The sequence below is a fragment of the Lepus europaeus genome, chromosome 13 (assembly GCF_033115175.1).
Source record: "Lepus europaeus isolate LE1 chromosome 13, mLepTim1.pri, whole genome shotgun sequence".
NCBI classification, from domain to species: domain Eukaryota; kingdom Metazoa; phylum Chordata; class Mammalia; order Lagomorpha; family Leporidae; genus Lepus; species Lepus europaeus.
In genome coordinates this window covers 52,775,942-52,791,540 of record NC_084839.1, presented here as the reverse complement: position 1 = coordinate 52,791,540, position 15,599 = coordinate 52,775,942, and the positions used below count along the sequence as shown (strand labels likewise).

Here is a 15,599-nt window from a genome sequence, read left to right as displayed (position 1 = left end):
GGGTTGCGGGTGGGAGGAAAGTTATGGAAGGGGGGGAGCCATTGTAACCCATAAGCTGTACTTTGGAAATTTATTTTCATTAAATAAAAGTGTAATAAAAAAATAAAAAAAATAACTGGAGGCACTTGAAAGATAGTGATATCATGGAGTCATGCTATTCATACCTATATACCTTGCTATATTCTGAAAAGAATGTGTCCAGGGCAGAGATAAAACATGAGTTGAATATCTAAATCCATATAATTATTTTTAAGGCAAAAAGTTCTTTTTTGAATTTTATCTGTCTTTTCTTTAGGTTTATTTTATTTATTTGAAGGGCAGAGTTACAGAGGAGGGGGAGAGATAGAAAGGTCTTCCAATTCAAAGGTCTGCTGATTCACACCCCAAACGGCTGCAACGACCAGGACTGGGCCAGACGGAAGCCAGGAGCCAGGAGCTTCTTCCCAGTCTCCCACATGGCTGCAGGGGCCCAAGCACTTGGGTCATTTTCCACTGCTTTCCTAGGTGCATTAGTAGGGAGCTGGCTCAGAAGTGGAGCAACCAGGACTCAAACCAGTGCCCATATGGGATTCTGGTGCTCCAGGCAGCAGCCTTGCCCAGTATGCCACAGCGCCAGCCCCAAGGCAAAAGGTTCTGACACCCACCTAGGTCACATCCCCCACCCCCCAGCTTCCAACTAACTCTGCCTGGAAACAATGTATCCAAACTGCTTGCGTCTAAGATTTATGCTAAAGGGTCTAGCTGTCTTCTGTATGTCAGTTTGGAAGATATAGGCAAAAATACCTTACTACTATTAACAAGTAAAGATAAGAATAAAAAATAGCTTTGATCAAAACTTGTATGTTCAGGAAACTTGTTCAGCTCTTCATTGGTATAATACAGTTTAGTTCTCCTAGAAACTCTGTTAAATGCTATTGTTGTTCGCAATCAGAAATGAAGAAACTGAGTTCCAACAAGCTCAAATGAAGTCTTTGCTAGTCTCCTTTATCATGCCTCAGGGGAAAAAATAGAAATATGTCAGATGCTTTTGTTTTGTTAAAAATTTTCCTGGGGGACAGTGTTTGGAAATAGGTGTTAAGATGGCACTCAGGGGGCAGGTGCTGTGGCATAAGGGTAAAGCCATTGCATGCAGCGCTGGCATCCAATATGGGCACCAGTTTGAGTCCTGGCTGCTCTGCTTCTGATCCAGCTCTCTGCTATGGCCTGGGAAAGCAGCGGAAGATGGCCTAAGTCCTTGGGCCCCTATATCTGCATGGGAGACTTGGAGGAAGCTCCTGGCTCCTGGCTTCAGATCTGCTCAGCTTTGGCCATTGCAGCCATCTGGGGAGTGAACCAGCTGATGGAAGACTTCTCCCTCCCTTCCTCCCTCCTTCCCTCCCTCTCTCTCTCTCTCTCTCTCTCTCTGCCTCTCCTTCTTTCTGTGTATAACTCTGACTTTCAAATAAATAAATATTTTTTAAAAAACAAAGATGGCACTAGGGGTTCCTGCACCCTGTCTTGGAGGGCTTGGGCTTGAGTCTCTCTTTTTTGCTCTCTTTCTGCCTTTCAAATAAAAATAAGGAAAATAAACTAAATTTTTTAAAAAAGATTTTCTGCTATGTGGTCCAAAACCTAGGCCACTGGCTTGCAGTTCCTTGCCTGCCTTTTTTTGTTGCAAGCCCCAATTCAAAACTATGGGATCAGATGCTGCAACATCTGGCTTCCTACCCACTCTATCTGGTTCATCATACTCAACAGGGTGGCTTCACCTGGCAACTTCTGAGAGGCCTCGCATCCCGACGTGGCTCACTGTGAAGTCTGCTCACATCTTTCCCATCTGCTTTTTATCTCTCTGGGAACATCTGCTGCCCTCGGGGCTGCTGGAGGGCAGAGCTTTGCTTTTGGAGCTGCTACTGTTGCCTGTGCCTTCTGTGGGACCCCTGCTCTGCCCCGTAGCCTCTTGGTGGTCTCTAAATTGACAGGCCTCTCGGGTGGTAAACAATGCTGTCTTCACTGCAAGCCTCAAGGGGCTAAATTACGCTGTGTTTTTACACAAATAGGGACAAAAATTATTCTTTCTCTAGGACTCGAAGTAGACGTCGAGAGTACTGCAGACAGGCAGAGGCTCTGCTAAGAAATTGTCACCATAAATTAAGATACTCTTTTCTTTAAATATAAAAGTATACCATTGAATAGATAGAAATATCTGGAGAAAATTATTATAGTTCAAGTATTAAAATTTTGCTAGTAATGAAATTAAAGACCGTATGACACCTAATTTACTCCATCAATGCCAGCCGCTTCCATTGTAAATTTTTTTCATTTTAGTAGCTACCTCACTTTTTACTCGGCTCACTTCCATTGACATTTATTTTATATTCAAGGTGTTAATAATAAGGCAAAAGGACTCTGTGGGAAGAAGATTATCTAAATGTTGTGAATTCATTGCTTTGACTTTTCTAAGCAGTGGGTGGCAAGGCTAATGGTATTATAATAAAATTTTAATCATTAAAATATTTCCCTAAAGTTTTGTCCACTTTTATAACTGAAGAGCAAATGCAACATTTGTCAATGTTCACATTCAAGAGAAATCACATACCTAATTTGAAATCCACATAACTGGTGAATTATGGATTTAAAAATACATCCAAGAATATTTGACATTTGAATAAAAATTAATCAAACCAAAATATTTTGGAGTCTACAGAATATTGATCTAGCTAAAGGGTTAGAAACTATGACCAAATGGGGCCCACTATTTCTGTACAGTTCATGAGCTGAGAGTAATTTGTACAATTTTTAAGTACTCAGAAAAAATAGAATATTGCAAGATGCATTAAATCAATTTAAACCCAAATTTTGTTGATAATAAAGTTTTATTGGGACACAAGAAGGCTTATTTGTTAACATACAATCTGTGAAAGCTTTCACACCACAACAGCAGAGTTGAGTAGCTATGACAAGAGACCATATAGCTCACAAGGCCTGACACATAGGAAAAAAAATGTTCTCAGAAAATGTATATTATGAAAGCACTATGTGTGGATTTCAAAAAAAATTTGACAAAGAAACAAAATAAGTGGATAAATTATCTTTCAAAATATTTCAGCTTAAAATTGAAGTGAAAGATTTGTGTGTATGAATGTAATAAGACAACATTTATGCAGCTAACAAAGTCTAAGTTTTAGAAAACTATGGCACATAGAAGCAAGGGAAAATGTACAACAATATGGAAATAGCATCAACTTTGGATTCTAACAAAAACAGAGAGAAAAACCTAGCTTTAGTACTTCCTAGAAACATAATCCATAGAATCTCTATATAGATATAGATATACATGTATATGAGATTTATTAAGGGAGTATATATGTGGTGATTAATTTGGAAAATGGCTCACATAATTATGAGTTAGTATATAAACTGTACAGAGCATAAATAGAACTCTACAAGTTAACAACAAAAATACTACCAAACCAATTAAGAAATGAAAAAAAGATCCAAATCAACATTTCTCCAAAAGATAAACAAATGGCCAAGTGCAAGACAAAGTGTTCAACATCATAAGTTATTAGGGAAATTCAAATCAAAAACACATTGAGATGCCACATCATTCTCACTAGTAGGCTACAATAAAAGACGGATAATCAAAAGTGTTATTGAGATTTCTGAAAAATCAGATTCATCAAACATTGCAAGTGAAATGTAAAATGGTACAGCTACTTTGGAAAAAAGTTGGCATGGCTTGAAATGTTAAATATAGCTACATATGTCCTAGCAATTCCACTCAAACATGGACATCAAAGAGAATAGAAGATATATGTCCACACAAAAAACTTGCACACAAATGCTCATAGCAGCATATTCCTAACAGCCAAGAAGTGAAAAATCACTCAAATATTTATCAGCTGATGAATAGATAAACCAAACATGGCATACCCATCTAATCCACTCTTATCCAACCTTAAGCAGGTATGAATTTGATACATTCTATAATATAAATGAACTTTGAACAATACTAAGCGAAATGACCTAGATACCCAAGGCCATTAGTGGGAAGCTGGATTGGAAGTGGAGCAGCTGGGACTTGATATGGAGTTTATATGGGATGTCAGCTTCACAGATGGTGCTCACCCTACTGTGACACAATGCTGGCCCTCAAAAAATATTTTTAGGGGCCAACACTGTGGCCTAACACACCATTTGGGGAAAGAACCAGCAGATAGAAGATCTCTCTCTCTCTCTCTCTCTCTCTCTCTCTCTCTTTCTCTCTCTCTCTCCTTCTCCTTCTCTCTAACTCTGCATTTCAAATAAATACATCTTCAAAAAATAAAAGAATCACTTCATGGTTCTTTCCTAATTGCTTGGAAAGCTGCCTCTTCTAAAGTATGCCTCCCCCAAATCAGTCCCCATCAACAGAGCACTCTTAACACCAGCAGCAGGTTTTCTGTAAAGAGATGGGTTAAATTCCTTAAAGACCTATTTCTAGTATTCTTCAAAAGAATCCAGTTAATTCTACCCAGACAGAATAATCTATAGGTTGTCTCTTTCTAAAGACCCCAGTATCTCCAGAGAATTGCCCCTGATGGATTATTTTAGTTCCTGGATCCCCAAACGAAAGCATTGGTTTGCTGTGAAGAGGAAATACAATGGGCACTGGTGGCTTCTGATCATTAGGTATAGTGTTGTCTCCGGTTCTGATTCGCCTTCCCTTGCCTTTTCTATACGCTTTGGTTTCCAGGCAGCATTTAACTGAGGGAGCTGCCCTGGCTGAAAAGAAGGAAATTGGGTAGGAATAAGGCAAGTGTGCAGTCTTGAGTTTAGGTGCCATGGTCTAAATCCAGAATCAGCCGCCTGAGAAGGTTTTAATCTAACAAGGGTAAGATAAATGTGGGGAAGACCAGAGAAATGTGGCTACAAAGGGAATAGCTCCAGATGAACTGTACCATTCAAGGACTTTCCTGTTAGGAGAGGCAGCCTGTTCACAACAACGCTGAGGAGAAAATCCTATTGGTGCTAACTGTGGAAAAATAATTGCAAAAACTCTGAAATGGAACGTTGTGTGAAAGTAACGCCACTTAGCTAGCTTGAGAGAGACAAGGTGGAGGGACTGTCTATCTCACATTGGTGAAAGGCTGAGGAGAGGTCTGGGCTCAGGCACAGCTGAATCATGGGGTTTCTCCCTCCCTCTCTGTCCTCTTACCTCCATGTTTGTTTCATTCTAAAGCACACTGCCTCCTTGTGGTGATGGTCCATCAGCAGCAGTAAGTGCTTTCCTTGGCGTATAGGCATACCAAGGAAGAGTTCTGATGGTTCCTACATGGGTTCTCTCTGTCTGCAGACCCACGGAAACATCAGTTGTCAGCGGTGGGAACATGCACACGTGCTCTCTGACTGCGGATACTGGGAGAAGGAAATGACTTTCGAGAAGGTTAAAAACAACAGTGGCCCACTAGATGATGAAACGCTGTGAGGGCTTTCCACTGCTGTCCTTTTTCATCCTCCAGGAATTTCTTATCCTCTAACTGCTCATCTACTGTGCAACAGTCACGTCTGCTCTCCCTGTATCCACGATCCTGCACCCCACAAATGTGGAACCTGTAACAAATATTTGAACTCTCCTTCAGTGAAATGGGAAAGGAGACTCCATCAGAAAAATGGGTGTAAATTGTTGCCTTACTTCAGTGTGTCCTGATTCAGCTCACTCCAAAAGCTGTAATGGCGTATCTTTAAATTTGTGACAGAGCTTTAGGAATGGACTCTTTCTACGGTAAACCCTAGCAAAGCACTGCCACAAGTCTTGGAAAGGTTCTGGGGAAGTCTGGCATTTGCCTTATCTTTTCAGACACCACCAAGATTAAGAACCAGTTAGGATCACAGCAGTAAAGGGCAGAGTCCAGAAAGAGTTTCCCTCAAAGCTACAACTGTCAAAGTGGCCTCTCAGGACACTCACTCAGGGGAAATCCCCTAAAATGTAATCAACGTTGCTGAGCCTGTTCTGTGCTCAGAGTTGAATCAGGGGACCAACAATCAGTGAAAACGCATAATGAACCCCCAAGAGCCCCAAACCCATCTTTTCTCACCCTCAGGAAAATGCTACCTTCCTTATATTTCTCACACAGCTTTTATCAGATTTTCTTGTTGTGCTGGTTTTTGCTAACAGCAATTGAACCAGAAAGGTTGTGAAACAAATCCTCAAAACCAGAGATAGCAGAATTCAGAATGATCTACTAGACTCTCCAAGTTAAAATAGGCTCCCCAACATGTGTTCTGTTTTCTTGCTACCCCATTATGGCTTTGGCACTGGGGCACCAGCCAATGACTGTTTAAGAATAAACACTATAGTGATTACTAAAGGCTGATCTCCTACATCTTTGGGGAAATCTTATCACCTGTATTGACCATGCCTAATAGTCATATTTACATGTGAGGCAAAAAACATCCTATCCTCCCTGATCAATACTCATAAATGCCGTGTGGCAAATGCCAGATGCTCTCTACTACTACAATACATAGAATCACCAGCAGTGCTTTCAAAATATACCCCAACCTCACAAATTCTTATTTAATTCGCCCTAGGTGGAGCTTTGACACTGGAATTTATTGAAAAGGTTGCTGGTGATCCTATTGTGGCATAGCTCAGGACTTTTGACATAATAAAAAGTAGTATTTGTTGAGCTCTTGGTATATGTCAAACATTGTATTAAATTCTTCACAAGCATTGACTCATTTACTCCCTACAATAACTGTATTAGGTAGTTAGCATTATGATTATACCCATGTTATATGGGAGGTTACAGAACTTGGAGTGGTTAAGCCATTTTCCCAAGATTAAATGACCAGCAAGCTTTAGAAACAGGGATTTGTATCCGATCCACACAAACAAAGGGTCCACATCACCAACGACTGTGCTCTCTTGTCTTCTATTATGTTATCTGCTATATATAGGATTATGACAAACAATTCTAGAGAAGAAAAAATACATGTAAAATGAGAATAAGGAAAGAAAATATCAGGCCATGAAGAAGTCTTTCTAAATCTAAACCAAATGAAGACTTTGCTGTCTTAGCAGATGTGAGATCATTTTCATGACCTCACATGCACGGTATAATTGCTTCTCAGAGAAGGAAATGATAGCAGGGACAACCATGATATGGCGATATGCCATTTTGATATCAAATATCAAAACCGTTACTATTTTTAAAGTTTATTTATTTGAAAGGCAGAGTTATAAAGAGGTAGAGTCAAATTGAGAGAAAGAGGGAGAGAGAGAGAGATCTTCCATCCGTTGGTTTGCTTACCAAATGGCAGCAATGGTTGGGCTGGGTCAGGCCAAAGCCAAAAGCCAGGAGCTTCCTCCGGATCTCCAATATGGGTACAGAGGTCCAGGGACTTGGGCCATTCACCACTGCTTTTCCCGGAGCGTTAGCAGGAAGCTGGACACCATATGAGATGTTGGCATTGCAGGCAGTAGCTTTACCTGCCACACCACAGTGCCAGCCCCTTAAACGTTACACTTTTAGGTACTTATAAAAATTTTCATAAGAAGATATACACATCACCAGGTTTTAAAGGAACCTCAAAATGATCTATCCCAACCTTCTAACAACACATGAGTAAACAGACTTAGATAAGTGGAATGGTTTGCTCGATTTCTCACATACTACATACTTAAAGAAACTGACTCTAAGTCTTCTGACTCATACTCTGGGCCTCTTTACATCTGCTGATGGGAAGCTGCTCAGTAAGATGCATCAGCACCAGAAAACGTATGAAATGTTCCACCTGTTAGCCTCACTCACACACTCATTGTAAGTCAGAAAAGAGCTGATGGATAGATGGCCTTCTTGTGGTCGTCTATGAGCTATGTTCTCCATAATCTGCATTCAAAAATTCTCTTTTTCTAAAATGTTTACCTAAATCATGGGAAATGGACCACTAAAGACATAGGGATTTGAGTTCTGCTTTTCCAGTGTTTTCCAAACTGTGCTCTAGACCTCATCAAAATTTCCTAGGGTGCTTATTTTAAAGTTCATATTTGTGGGTCACGAACCAAAGCAACCAAATCCAAATATCTGGAAGTGAGGCGCTTTGGACAAATTATTCCAATTAGTCTTCTGCATATGCATGTTTAAGAACTGCCGCTCTGGCTGGGGACGCAGCTCACTAGTCTAATCCTCCACCTATAGTGCTGGCACCCCGGGTTCTAGTCCCAATTGGGGCGCCGGATTCTGTCCCGGTTGCTCCTCTTCCAGTCCAGCTCTCTGCTGTGGCCCAGGAAGGCAGTGGAGGATGGCCCAAGTGCTTTGGCCTTGCACTCGCATGAGAGACCAGGAGGAAGCACCTGGCTCCTGGCTTCGGATCGGCGCAGTGCGCTGGCTGTAGCGGCCACTTGGGGGGTGAACCAATGGAAGGAGGAAGGAAGACCTTTCTCTCTGTCTCTCTCTCTCACTGTCTAACTCTGCCTGTCAAAAAAAAAAAAATAAACAACTGCTGCTCTTAGACAATAGCCTTCCCTGCCCTGGGTGAGTCTCCAAAATAATCTGAATAAGATCCTTAAATTCATGGCCAAAGGAGCCCTTTGGCTTTCTTAGTATTGATTCTGAACTGTTGCCAAGGGCCATGACTTTCCACTGGGACATCCCTGAGGCTCTGTTTACATAAGACGCCAGACTTTAAGGCGTATAATATAGGAAGGAATCTAGACAAAGAGTCCTGGTTCCTTCCACCTTTTGATCTTGGGCATCAGAACCAGTTGAGGAGGGAAGCTTCTGTTCCCTGACTCCCTGAGTCCCTCAACTCACAGAAGCTTTATCTGCCATCAAGAAGGGCGTGTACAGGAGTTCATTGCAGGCACTGAAGTGCGGCTTCCCCCTGCTCTGTGATGCTTCCCTCCATTCACGACTTCCCAAAGAGTGATGCTCTGAAGCTCTCGCATTCACTTGCCACGGGTATGCTTTTCATCGTGTCTCTGGAGGATTCAGTCTTTCAATTGATGCTGGCAGTGCAGGTACCAATGTTGCCCTCTGAACAACATGAAAGGTATCACCATTTCCTTTAGGAACATTTAACCAAAAAAGCAAAAATGTATGAAGGACACAGAGTGCTTGCTCTTTGAAGGAAAGGCATCTCCTCTGTTTAAAGGCATTTATTTCTTTTTATTCTAAGACTTTTCCAGGCATGGATGTTCCATTGACATTTAACCTCATAGTACTAAACCTGCCTAATCTGGAATGTGAGCCATTCTGAAGATTTTATGTCACGTATGTGACACAGGTCAAAAGAATCCTCAGAACAAGGAAGGATGGAAGAGAACTGCCTGAATAATTGTATAAAAAGTCTCCATGTAGCTCTTTGAACTAAACTGAATCACACATTACCTAATCCAAACCTTTAATGAATTCTTTCAAATTGGATCAAATGCAATCCAACATGCCCAAATTCTCCACAACATAGTATCTAAATGAAAACCTATTTGCACAAACTATTAAACTAGAATCTGGCCATCAGTTGTAGCTTGCAGTTTTTGCAACAGATGTGATAACAAAGGTGGGAAATATAAACAAAAATTTGGCTTTATAGAATAGGTTCAAAGCGCAATGAACCCCTGGATCTTATTGGCTGTGAATTTGCACGAGCAGAGCAATAAAACAGGGCTCCAGTCGGGCAGGGCTGATGGATTCATCCCTCAGTAAGGAACTGGACCTAGGATTGTGCTTGTATATGGGGATGTTCATAGAGACAGTTCATAGAGGATCTGGGGAAAATAAAGATGTAGACTAAGAAAAAGTTCAAGGTAACAAGGTAGCCAAAATATAGGATGCAATTATAGGTAGCATGCCTGTACAGCCAGAGAAATGGAAGGAAGTTTCCCATTTAGGTCAAATTAGAAAATAATTTTCTTGCTTAATAATAGGATTTGTCATTTCACTCTCAGAACTGGATGCAGTGGAATTCTGTGGCTAGGCTGAAACTGGCACCAGCACAAGGATATTCATACTTGGCCTAAAAAACTGCCTAATCAACAGATTAATATCCAAGGCAGGACCACCCAGATGAAAAGCTTCATTTCTTTCCAATTCCCTTAGACACTTGTGCTCCCTAGAAATGCTGACATTTAAGGAAGAGTCTTTAATTTTTTTTTCCTGCCCAACTCTAAGCTTTATTTCTGCTGGGATGTGCACCTGCTCTGCAGCTGGGAGCTAGCCAGAGGTTCACTCCTCTGCCTCCACACCCAGGCTACCACCCCAGGGTGCGGCTGAAGGAGATTAGCACTGAGAAAAACCCGGGTGGTCTCGGAGCTTTCCTGCACGGGGCCACGTGAAGGCGGCAGCGATGGCTACTCAGACTCCCGGGAGACCTGTGTTTCCCAGCCATCGAAGACTGAGGCTCTGGGTCTCTCCTGCAGCCGGCCGTGTCCACGGAGATGCTGCTGCCGCTTCTCCTCGGCGCGCTGATGGTGACTCCGAAGAGCCGGCAGAAGAGGTGGACCGCCGGGGATGAGAAGCCGTTGCTGGGAACCAGGAGGGGTTGCAGGTGGTGTCCACGATACCCACTGCGAGGATGTTCATCTTGGCTGCGTCTCTCACGGCCACGTGGGGCTCAAAGACGTTGTTGAGTGAGTGCAGGAAGACCATGAGGTTGGCGCTGGACTGCAGGCCGTCCTTGAAGTAGCAGGTGTGGGTGAACTTGCTGCAGGCTCGCACTGCGTTCTCGACCAAGTGCGAGAGCTACCGGCTTGGCTCACGAACAGGATGACGCCCCCCTCACCGTCGGCCACATGGGCGGTGAAATCCGGGGCCAGCTGCGGGTGCGAGGCCGTCTGCTCCAGGTCGATGATGTCTCAGGCCAGGCAGCTCCCAAAGAGGCAGGGCTCCATGAACCCATGTCGACAGCCGGCTTTGTCTCTCAGGCGCAAGCGGGAAGTTGAAAAGGCTTTTCACGGAGAATGGGTCCTGGACGTTGAATAAGTCCGTGTGCTTGAGCGGCTCCCTCAGAACCCGGTCTCTGACATCTCCGTGGTCCTGGTGCTCGCTGACCGCCGCATGGACCGCTGCCCAGCGTCCTGCAGCCTGCAGAGCTGGGGCCGGCGCCAGGAACCTACGCACAGCAGGCACCGCAGCATGGCCAGGACGAGCGAGAGTCTGTTTTTAAAAGGTAATGACTGTTAACCAGCTGAATTATCTCGTCCACTTTTTTTCTAGAATCATCTTAAAATGTGGTATTATGAAGTAACAATACTTAATATTCATATAGGCCTGTCATAGTATCAGAAAATTTATATATCAGAAAATTTATATATGGCTTAAAATTTATATATTTTAAATGTTATAAGTATTCTTTTACATTTAGTTCCTGTCAGTATTTCCTCTTGTTATCGTTGGCCTCAATGTACTACAAGGCCATAATTTAATTAAAGTAGATGAGTACACTTGACAATTATAGATAGGAATTTGGAACCAGACAAAAACAGAACAGTGTCTTAATAGGGTGCTTTTTGTCTACATTGGAAGTTACAAATTCACTAAGATTTTGAGCACATTTTAGAGAAAATCATTATTGAAGCCAAGAAAAATCCATAGTCTGTGCATTCTGCCTTCAAGGGCTGAGCAGTGTAGGCTGGGAGATAGAACAAGTTTGTAATAACAATAGTAAAAAACTAAAATAAAGCACTTCGCAGGCAGAGATACAATGATCCAGAAAAGTGAGATTTTTCAGTTACGGCTGTGTAACAGGTCATCCCAAGACTTAGTGGTGCTTATTAGCTGCTAGTGTTCTGTGTTAGGGAGTTAGGACAGTTTGCCTCTGCTTCTTATAGTCTGGAAGCTCAGCCACACAACTAGAAGTCGAAGGGCTGTAGTCATCGGAAGGCTCGTTTGTTTGCATGCCTGGCAGCTGGCTGACTAGACTCGAGGGGCTGGTTGGCCGGCACAGCTGCGGCTCCCCGGGCACTCCGACTCTGTCTTCTTGTGAACCATCTCCCTGGTCTCTCCAGCTTGCCTGTGTCTGCAGAAACAGTGCCAGGTGGAAGCCGGTGACCTTTTCTAATCTAGCCTTTCTTAAAAGTCACTTCTGTCACAATCTGTTCATTAAAATTAATTCACTAAAGCTAGCTCATAGTTGAAGGGAAATGAATGAGACTCCGCCTTCTGTGAGAGAGAGTACTAGAATCAAAGACTCTGTAGGCCTGTTTAAACCAAACTCTGGGGAATTGCAGAACGCTTTGTGGAAGTACTACCGTTTGACCTGGGTATTTAAAGACTGATGGCACTTGGATAAGCACAGGTGAGATCAGCGGGAATAAACACGGGGATCTGGAGCATCAACAGGGAAAGAGTGCATGAGCAGAAAGGAGTGGCTAGGCTGAGGCATGGGGATATTTGTTTTCATTTATGCTAAGGCATAAGGCATATTTGTGTTCATTTTTTGTTTGTCCTTTGTTTACTTATAAAGCCAGACTTCTACAGATCCTTCTGCCTGCTTGAATGAGGTACCATGAGGATCAATAACTCTGAATTGGTTCCTGTTTGATAGAGGTTGAATATAATCTTTTAGGGTGAGATTTAAAGGCAGTGGAAGGAAGAACAAACACACAGAGTACCAACTTAAAATACTTCTTAAATTGTTATAGGGCAGCACCAGTAAATGAGCAGGAAAGAAAAAAAAAAAAAAGCCAAAAAGCACACTGGTTCGTTAGGTGGCTCCAGAAGCCAGGACATCTGAGGGGCTCGCCCAGTCACCAGGATCTTGGTAGATCTGTTTTGGCTCCGAAAATTAGGTGCTGGTTCAGCAAACTATACCCCTCTGTATCTGCTCCTGTACCAACCATTAATGAGCCTAGGGTAGTTCTATTTTTACTTTGTGTGGAACCTCCATACATTATCCATGATGGCTCTCCTAATGTACATTCCCGCCAAAGATATGAGTTCTCTTTTCTCTACATCCTCTCTAATGTGGGGAACCGCAGGCTGGCCACCTGTGGGAACCTCCTCTACATGGTTTACAGCAATCGGTCGACCACAAGGCCTACGAAAACAGCCAGGTGAAACAGATGAAACAGAATGGACTCTGCATAAACAACCTGGAGGAACCCGGTGAAACAGATGAAGTTGAGGCAGGACAGACTGCATAAACAACTAGGAAGAACCAGGTGAAACAGATGAACTTTCAACCTGAGGCTATACGTGCCCTTTCATCTGACTGGACGATATCAGCATAAAGGGACATTGGGATCTGGGTGGGCCAGCGCGGCTGCCGCCGCCCCTCCCCTTCTTTTCTCCTCTCCCCACTTTCCTTTTGCCCCCACAAATATAAAGTTCCTTGAGAACTGATGAACAGTGACCGTGTCGTGACTGCGTTGGACCCTCGCTGGCGAGGGTCCGACACTCTAAAACTTATCTTTTAACTTTTTCATAAACTCCATTCTAAGAGCTGTGATTTTTAAAATGTACATAAAGGGAACACATTTCATGTATTTCATATATACAGTTTAAAGAGCATAATGAAACTGCCCACCCCAACCTGCTCTCCCTCCTCCTTCCTCTTTCCTTTCTTATTTTTAAAAAATGTTTGCAAGGACATGCTTTCAGTTTACATTCTACAGTTTCTTGCTGCATCAGGCTAAAGCTGGTGTTTAGAAATTGTGTTTTTGCTTGGTTTCTTCCACTTTCCGTCCTGCTTCCCCATTCCCTTTTCTCTGCTTAGCCCTCTGCTAAATGAAAGACGCAACAGCTGTGATTCCATAATGATTAGTGATGTGGACCTCTTTTTTATGTACCTGTTTGCCATTTCTATGTCTTCTTCAGAGAAAGGTCTGGTCAGGTCCTTTGCCCTTTTATAATTAGATAACTTGTTTCCTCTTTCTGAGTTGTCTGAATTCCTTATATATTTGGATCTTTATCCCCTATATATAGTTTGCAAATATTTTCTCCCAATTGTGGATATCACTTCACTTTGTTAATTGTTTACTAATTGTTAATTTTTGCTTTCTTGTCTGTGCTTCTAGTGATGTGGTAAACATTAGATAGATAATTTTAAGTTCATGAGCTGGAAGCGCAAATTCTTCATTTTGTGTTGACATGTTCATCTACCTGTCAATCAGGAGACTCCTCCCCAGGAAGTACCTCCTCTTATCTGTGACGTGGGGGTGGTACCACGTAAACACTTCCGTTTTTCTAAGTGCATAAAAAGCTAGGAAGACGGAATGCTCACTCTCCTCCATGAGGACTCCGGACGAGCAGAGAGGGGTATGATAATTCCCTTTCTTTGGCCCCTTTTTACTAAATAAAGCCCTAAAGGGCCTGTGTATTTTTCTCACTTTGAAAATAAGGTTTATCACACTGCATGCCGTGTTTGGGCCTGTATTTAGAATTCTAAGTAAAAGGCAAGGACCTGGAAAACTAATTTAGGCCATAAACCCAGCCCATAACACTAGGATCCTATCCACAGACTTATTTCCTAAACTAATATCAAATGGCCTGCCCCCCTATGTTTTTCTCTAATAGTTTTATGATATAAGGTCTTATATATTTAAGCTTTTAATCCATTTTGAGTTTATATCTAGTGCAAAATAAAGATCTAGTTTTGTTCTTCTGCATGTGGATATACAGTTTACCCAACACTATTTACTGAAGAAAGTTTGTTTTTCCTAATGTAATTCTTGGCATTTTTGGAAAAAAAAAATCAGTTGACCATAAATGGATGAGTCCATTCCTAAGTTTTCTATATCTGCTTCCTTAGCTGATGTCTCTATTTTAATGCCAGCTGCATGCTGTTTTGACTTCAGTGGCTTTATACTATCTTTTGAAATTAGCATGATGCTCCAGCTTTGTTCTATTTGATTGATTGATTTGGCTATTTGAGGTCTTCTATGGTTCCATTCAAATTTAAGATAATTTGTTTTTGATGTCTGTAAAACAGTGGAATTTTGATAAGAATCGCATTGACTCACTAGACTGCTTTGGGTAGTATAGAAATTTTCAATATTAATTTTTCCAATTCGTGAACACAAGATTTCTATCCATTTTTTCCACTTTCTTCTATCAGTATCTATAGTTTTCAGTATATGAATCTTCAATTGCTGTTTATACCTAAGCAGTTAATGTTTTTGTTGCGATTGTAAATGGCATTGTTTTCTTTTTTTAAAGATTTATTTATTTATTTATTTGAAAGGCAGAGTAACAGAGGCAGAGGAAGAGAGGGGTCTTCCATCTGCTGGTTCACTCCCCAAATGGCTGCAATGGTTGGAGCTGGGCCAATCCGAAGCCAGGAGCTTCCTCTGGGTCTCCTACTCAGTTGCAGGGACCCAAGCACTTGGGCCATCTTCCACTGCTTTCCCAGACCATAGCAGAGAGCTAGATCAGAAGTGGAGCAGCCAGGCTCGAACCAACACCCATATGGGATGCCAGCGCTGCAGGCAGAGGCTTTACCAGCACTATGCCACAGCGCTGGCCCCAGGGCATTGTTTTCTTAATTTCCTTTTTGTATCATTCACTGTTATGTAGAACTGCCCCTGATTGTTTTAGTTTTATTTTGTTTTTAATGGAGACATAATTCTACATACCTGTAGGTTACCATGGGATGTTTATACACACACACACACACACATTGTGTAAAGTAGGTTA

At 42.2% G+C, this 15,599-nt stretch overlaps 1 long non-coding RNA gene and 1 pseudogene across 1 annotated transcript in view; one reads left to right on the top strand and one right to left on the bottom strand.

Moving 5' to 3' along the window:
* Positions 1-10,319: 10,319 nt before the first annotated feature.
* Positions 10,320-12,884, bottom strand: LOC133772338 (small ribosomal subunit protein uS2m-like; annotated as a pseudogene).
* A 1,269-nt stretch (positions 12,885-14,153) lies between these two features.
* LOC133772166 (uncharacterized) overlaps positions 14,154-15,599 on the top strand; it is a 101,550-nt gene continuing 100,104 nt past the window's right edge. The window contains exon 1 of the long non-coding RNA XR_009867757.1: positions 14,154-14,222. This is a non-coding gene — a long non-coding RNA (uncharacterized LOC133772166). The remainder of the gene's footprint in view (positions 14,223-15,599) is intronic.